We start from the raw sequence: 8,229 nt of genomic DNA, 5'->3' as shown, positions 1-8,229 counted from the left end.
ATGATAAGGGGGAGAAACCGAAATCCCAATACTGTGTTGTTGCTTGTTTCATTATGACCTCAGATTAATTGGGAACTATCAGCCCTTTAAACAGTTGTCCCAAATATTACATTCAAATAAAAGTGCAATGGAGCCCTTGGGGTCTTTCTTTCCAATGAGAAAAGATCTCATGAATTTGGAACAATGATGCATTTTCACTCAGAGCTTTTTTTTCTTTTTTCTTTTTTAATTTCTCCTGACTCCCAGGCCAAGGACATGAAATAATCCATAGCTTAGAATTTAGCTAGACTGAGGAGCTGGATCTCATTGAAGTATAAGTAAAATCTAAAGCTTGTCATATTTGCCTATTTATGTGTCCGTCATCTACTAAGCTAGTTTGATTCTGAAGTAAATTGTGGTAGTACTTTCCAACCTGGGATTTTTTTGCCGTGGATTTGAAAAATAAAATGTTTGTAATTTATTTGTTTTAATTGTTCCAAATCCAGGCTTCATGTCTGTTTTTGTCAATATGTAGTTCCAGGAATTTGGAGAATTCAGCATATTTTGTGTGTGTGTTTGGAATTGCTGAGGAACACATGTCTATCCACTTAGAGTTGTGCTCTGAGAGTAGAGCAGCAGTGTGATCGGAAGTATGGACTTCTCTGCAGTTTGGGCGTATGGTCCTGGCTTTTTAAAATAGCTGTTACTTTGTGCTACATGTGCTACAAGGATCATGGAAATGTATGTCAAGTGGCTTAACTAGAGGGGCACAATATCTTCCCCTTCCTGTCTTTCCTGGAAAATATGCTGCCATGGCCCAAAGCATATTTTAAAATTAGTCAAGGCCAATTGGGGCCTGCAATCGTAGATTATTTGTAGCCATACCTCAACTTGAGAATATAACCTTGATTAAATAACTTGGAATTCTATGGTGAGATGTTTAAAAATCTGTCATAGACTTTGAATGCAGATACAAGGATTTTGATGTTTAAAAAACTTGCACAGACTGAATGCAGATACAAGGAGTTTGGAGACTTTCCAGCAGTGGCAGTATCATTTAAATGGTTTATATCATCTTGAGAGGAGAATAGTACTTTATTTGGATGCAAATATATCATAGTAGAGTCACTGCATGAGAGCCTGCAATATTAGAGTTTTCAGAGATAGTTTTACATGTCCCCTGTCAGGGAAAGGTGACATACATCTTACATAGCTTTTATTATATTTTGTCATACCACATAGGAAATTACTATAATGGAAGAGAAATATCTAAAGTTGGTGGCTGAGTCTGGGGATTTGTAAAATAGCTAGATTTGGATCTTTTCTAAATGTGAGATTACATCAGTGAATTATTTTTGTTATCTTGAGTGTGTCTTACAGCAGTGACAATCTTGGCTAACTCTGGCTCTCCTTTTAAAAGACTAGTGACCTAAAAGTATTTCTGGGTCCGGGTGAGTATATAAAGAAATTTCACAACAGTCCTCTAAGAAGGATGGTACTCTTGGAGACAAAATGGTGTTCAATAACTCATCACAGTAGATGTGCTTTAAAAACTCAAAAACTGACCTTAAAATATTGCTTGTGTACATCCAAATTTGCTAATGCTGCTCACTTGGGTCCTTGGAAGACATTATGTATGACTGTCAACCCCACGTATTTCAGAACCTGAAAGTTATTGCAACAGCAAAACTCTTGAGAGGCCAACTATTTGGAAGACATCTGCCTCTGCCCGGTCCTACTTTCATAACCAGTTTAAGAATGTTCAGCATCATGTTGGACAAGCAAGTGTGTGTCTTGGAGCAGAAACCAAGAGACCGAACATGTTTAGGCAGAGCTAATACCTTAGGTCAGCGGTTCTCAATCTGTGGGTCGCGACCCCTTTGGCAGTCGAACGACCCTTTCACAGGGTTCGCCTAAGACCATCCTGCATATCAGATATTTATGATTCATAACAGCAAAATTACAGTTATGAAGTAGCAACGAGAGTAATTTTATGGTTGGGGGTCACAACAAACTGTTTTAAAGGGCCAGAAGGTTGAGAACCCCTGCCCTAGGTGATGGCAGACTCACAGTTGATTACTTGAGTCCATGCCATGAAATTTCTGAAAGCCCACACTTGTCTAATGTTAAAGACTTGTTAGTATGAAATCAATTTACAATTCCCAAACTTCAAAACCTACCAATATTTTCACTAGGTGCTTACATTTTTTGTTACTGGGTGTTGGTTTGGGCCAGCACTGTTATATCTAAGACTTTCAGAAGATTTGTGTTTGAGTCAAGATTTGGCGAATGAATGGGATCCAGACGGAGGTTACAGCATGTGCAAAGGCGAACTTAAAAGAACTTCCCTGAACATGAAAGTGGGGCTCAGTGTAGAAAACATAAATAGGTTATGTTCTGCTATCTAAAGCTGTGGTTTTCACTTCTAATGCTTTTGATCATCTGAGGGGAACTTGTTTTAAATGCCTGTTCCCAGCACCAAGTCTCAAAGATTACAATTTCTTAGATTGGAACCCAGGAGTAAGCATTTTGGGAAATCCCCTGGGCTGTATGATTCGGTGTTTGCACTGCTGAAGTCCAGGGGTAGGGCGAGCATATACAATGCATGGGAAAACGGGTGTGTACGACTATTTCAAGCCAAAAGCTATTTCTAAAACTACATTTTGCAAAACAAAATTTGTGGATCTGCTCAGCAAATCTTACTTCCCAAGTAAAGAAGGTTAAAGGTTACCTATTACAACTGGTTTTTCACATTAATGACTCTGGTTTAGTTTGAGAGGAGATACCATAGAGAACTTTTGCTGTGTCAAGAGGAGAAAAGTAACACAATGTGGATTTTTTAAAAAAACAAATGGCATCTATACTGCTTAACTCATGCCATGCACAAAACTCAAATCCAGAAGAATGGACTTAAAACTCCAGAAAGTTCATAAGATGTGGATGAATAATTTCCTGGCTTTGAAGTTGGTAAGGAAAGATCTCAAAGTGGACACAGAAAGCATAGCTTAAAAAAAAAAGTATAAATTAAGAATCTTAATGAAGGAATTTTAATATAAATTCAACTACATAAAAAGGTAAATACAGTGGGGCCTTGACTTACGAGTTTAATTCGTTCCGAGACCGAGCTTGTTAAGGAGCTCGTTAATTCCAATTACTCTATCAACTCTGCAAAAAATCTGCCGAGAGACAGCTGATATCTCAAGAAACTCGTTAGGACACTCGTAAGTCAAGGCCCCACTGTATCGAAGTGAAAAGCAACTGAAACAAGATAACATACATACAACAAAGTATTACAAGAAAAGGAGAAGGCAAATATTTCGAACATTCAATTTTTTTTTAATATATTTTATTGATTTTTTTTTACAGAGAGGAAGGGAGAGAGAGAGAGAAACATCGATGAGAGAGAAACATTGATCAGCTGCCTCCTGCACATCTCCCACTGGGGATATGCCCGCAACCCAGGTACATGCCCTTGACCGGAATCGAACCTGGGACCTTTCAGTCCGCAGGCCGACGCTCTATCCATTGAGCCAAACCGGTTTCGGCTCGAACATTCAATTTCATAGAGGAGTTATGTGACCAATAAATACACAAAGATGCTTAAGGAAATGCAAAAACCAAGACCACAATTTGATAACACAACTTTACCCTATTGATTAGCATAACTTGGAAATTGTCACACCAAATGTTGGCTATGATGTGGACTGAGATCTCTTGCACATTGCTGATGGGAGTGTAAATTAATACACCCCTTTGGGAAATAATTTGGCATTTTCTTGTAAAGTTGAACATTTATATCTACAACTGAGCAATTCTTACCTGGGTGTATCTCCTAGAACACTTGAATGAAATGAGTATTCACAGCTGCACTGTTCGAATTGTTTTTAGCGAAAAACAAGACAATCCAAATGTCCATTGAAAGAAAATGGACATTTATCCAATGACAGTATTAATGAAAATGAATCAACTACAGCCCAATTGGTAACATGGGTGAATTTTTATAACAATATTGATTTTTGCCCGGCTGGCATGGCTCAGTGATTGAGCATTGACCTGTGAACCAGGAGGTCACAGTTCAATTCCTGGTCAGGGCACAAGCCCTGGTTGTGGGCTCAATCCCCAGTGTGGGGCTTGCAGGAGGCAGCTGATCAATGATTCTCATTGTTGATGTTTCTATCTCCCACTCCTTTTCTGAAATCAATAAAAATATATTTTAAAAAGTACTGATTTTTATAAAGCCCCAGTAGACTACATAATACAATATGATATTCTTATAAAGTTCAACAATTAAATCTTTGGCTTAGGGAGTTGTATATGTGATAAAATTTCTTTTTCCTCTACCAAGAATCTGAATGATAAGTCAAAATTATAACAGGCTAGGCCCTAGCTGGTTTGGCTCAGTGGATAGAGTGTCAGCCTGCAGACCCAAGGGTCCCAGGTTCGATTCCGGTCAAGGGCACATTCCTGGGTTGCGGGCTCGGTCCAATGTGCAGGAGGCAGCCAATCAATGATTCCCTCTCATCATTGGTGTTTCTCTCTCTTTTCCTCTCCCTTCCTCTCTGAAATAAATAAAAATATATTTAAAAAATTACAACAGGCTAGGGCAGGAGGACAAAAGTCAATGAAAGATTGCTAATGTTAACAGTGTGGGACTCAGGTGGTGGATTCACAAATACTCATTAGAAAGGGATGAAATGAAAATTATGGTCAGTTCTGGACTTTAGAGATCACAGAAAGAACTAAAAGAAAAAGTATGGTGAGCCAATACATTCATTAGTCAAAGTCTTGCTTGAATGGTAAAAATAGGATTGGCAGAGAAAATACGAAAAATGGCCACCAAAGTTTGTGTAATGGATGAAACAGCACCCAAAACTCAATAAAATTGAGTTTTCTATTCAATTTTAAAATTGCTATTCTATTCATTGCACTTTACCATTGTCCCACCTCCTTTCCATTTAAACGAAGGAGCTGGGAGCAGGACCTGGAGGTTTAGTCAAAGGACGGACCGATCTGGGTGGGCTGTAGCATGAAACACTGAAGCAAGTGAAAAGTACAGCTCTCTCAAATGAAGGAGCAGGTAAGTCTTCAAGAACTTTTGGTAGCACACAGTGGTAGCAAATATTTGTGAAGAAACTTTAACCCCAACCTTCTGGCATCTTTGCTAACAAAAAGATCCCCCTTTTTTACTTTGCAAACACCTACTATAGTGACTTAGAACAGGTGCTCAAAAAATGTTGGGTCAGAGAGAATGTCTCTCACTTGTGGTCATTTGCTCTCATTCTTATTTCCAGAATAAATTTTGTTTTGTATTTAACAGCTGCTTGTTTTTTAATATTACAAAAGGTATCGAGGAATATTGATAACAACAGTATCACTTTGCGTTATCAGTTAGTTTGGAAGGGACTTAAAAGGTACCTGGCTTCTAAGGTTCTAGCGGCTAGCTAGCCCAAGGTCAGCATTATTGTAGATGTCTGTCCTGAGGATTAGTGGGACTGCTCTTGTTCACACGCGTCAGCTCTGGATTATGGTTTTTTCTGCTCCCTGAACTCAACGAGATCTGTTTTGCTCTTTTGAACCCACAATCAGAGTGTCATATCCGCCTTCACTTACGAGAAATAGGCCTGGTGCTTGTTCATGGTCCCATGGTCTTATGTCCTCTTTGAGAATGTAGAGCTCATCTTTCCAGTGTGATGCGGTCAGGCTGGGACTGGAGTCACATTTGCCTGGTAACTTGCAGCAACACAGTACACGTAAAACTTCCAGGGCCCGGGGGTCGGGGGCGGCGGGGGGGTGAGTGTACATGTGTGTGACAGAGAAACAGAGACAGACCCACTAAAAGTTTGCCAGCTCTGATTCCGAAAGGCAGCTCCTGAACAAAACAACATCCAGCTAGCTGTTCCCACACTGATAACGAGGCTCAAGAAAGAATGAGCAGTGGTTCCTACACTCGGCTGCCCCTCAGAATCACCTGGAACTTAGAACTACTAATACCCTGGCAGCACTCAGGCCTCCGGTGTATCACTGTCTGGCATCATTCCTTTAGGCTCCCCTGAGGACTCCCGTGTGCAGCCAAGGCTGGGAACCAGAGCGGAAAGCAGGTCAGAGATGAGGAGCTGTAGGACTGCACAGTCTATACAGTAGCCACCGGCCCTGGGCAGCTATGGCACTCTCAGGTGGAACTGAGATGTGCGTTAATAAAATGCACGCTGAATTACAAAGACCTGGTTAAAGAAAAACGAATGCAAAAAAATCTTGACAACTTTGTTATTGGTTATATGTTGTAATGATAATGTTTGGGGTCTATTGGTTTATAAAGTATATGATTAAAATTAATTTTACCTTTTCGCCTCTTTTAATGTTGCTAGTAGGAAGTTTTAAATGGCATATGTGGCTCACATGGTATTTCTATTCAACAATGCTGCTCCAGAAAATCGAATTATCAGTCGGCATATCACTCCTGCTGAGTCCAAAGCGGGCCGTGGAGATGAGCATCAGGACGAAGCCCCACAGGCCTTTCGAATGATTAAATAGGACGGTGTACGTGACAGAGCACCGTGTCTGGCACACAGGAAATGCTTCGGATCAGTTCCTGTCCCCCACCTGCCTGCACCCTGCGGCCTAGGCCAGCTCCTCCCTCCAGGGAGAGTCCCTCGGATGACTCATCTCTGCACACAGCGTGGCAGTGACTTGCCCAGCCAGGCTCAAGTGTTGCCAGTTCTCAGAAACTTCCCATGATCCTAGTGCTTACTCATCTATGACTCTCTGCAGCCTCCAGTGGGGCTCAAACACTCTGCCTCCTCCTCCGCCTCCTTATTCTCAGAAAGGCTGGGAAAGGGAAGAGCAGCTTCTAACGAACCCCCTCAGGCAGATCAAGTCTCCAACCCAAGCAGCCACCAGAAGGGACAACTGTGCTGTCCCACCCTATAGGTGGCCAGGAGGCAAAACCAACCCTGGCCACGCTCCACAAGCCAACACTTTCCCCTGTGTCTTAGACCAGGTCATTCGGTGGCGGAAGTCACATCACAGAAGGCTAATACGAGAGGGCCACACCCTTCAGTAAAAATGCACACATGCAAGGAGCTTTTATAATAAAGGCCTTACGTTCTGGCCTTTCTGCCAGTCCAGCTGTTCATAGCTGTTGCCTGTTCTGATTGGCTGGTGCCCATGCCATTCCAGTTAAACGTTGTTACTTAAATAGTATCTGTGGGTGAAGGCGTGCTTTCATGAACCTCTCCAGGAGCCTCCGTTGAGCCATGATCTTTCACATTTCCAGGCTCCTTACTTTCTTACCAGGCAGGGCCTGATCCCTCTCCATTGCTCTTTCTCTTTCTTCTCCACCAGATTTAAAATAATAACAATAATAATAATAATAATAATAATTAACCAACCATCCCCTCCTCTGTAACCTGCCCGGCCCACAGCCCTCAGAAGAGAGAGCTCAAATGCTCGATCCCTCTGCAGCTTGGGCCAGAGATGGTTACTCCAGCCCAGAACAGCTAGCCATTCACTGGCTCATGACTTCGGGGTCCTGGATTGAAGAAAGGAGCTGGGTCCATCAGACTGTTTCTTTCCAGCATCTGAAGTCATCCTATAAATTGTGGCCAGGTAGTGATAAAACAAAAACAATGCAAAACAAAAAAATGGCACTGTATCAGACATGTATCTGGAGTCTAGCCTGGGGCGTCTCTGACAGCATTTTGAGGTTCTCCACAAGTTGGTGAGCAAGCAGGAGCTGGTCTTCCGAGAAAAAGGAGACACACACGTCAGGAATCAAAAATGAGATAGAGATAGAGACGGAGAGAGAGAGGAGAGCGGGGAAGGGAGTGAGGGCAGGAGGAGGAAGGGAAGGGGAGGACCCGGAGCCACGGTGGCTCCTCCAGTCTTTGCAGTGTTCAGTTCGATGACCCTGGACTATAGAACTCATTTCCTGAGCTTGGGTTCCATGAGCTTCCTCAAGTCTTCGAGTAAACGCTTCTCTTTCTCTTGAACTAGTTTGAAGGTATTTCTATTCCTTGAAGCCAAAAAAAAAAAATATTTTGCTTTGAGACTGAGATTGAGTGTACCTTCTGTAGAGAGGAAGGACCCAGCCCTGCCGCTCTACCCTTGGGCACCTCAGCCCTTGCCTGAGCCCCGCCACAGCCCTCAGCAGTCACTGCAACTGGCCGTCTCCCTGTCTAGGCTTCTCCAGGGCAGGGGCCCACTAAGTATTGTTGCCTCGGATCTGATTGTTGGTTGAGAGTTAAAAGTAGT

The sequence above is a fragment of the Myotis nattereri genome (genome assembly GCF_964212035.1).
Source record: "Myotis nattereri genome assembly, chromosome: 17".
Lineage (NCBI taxonomy): Eukaryota > Metazoa > Chordata > Mammalia > Chiroptera > Vespertilionidae > Myotis > Myotis nattereri.
This window is presented reverse-complemented; position numbering follows the sequence as displayed.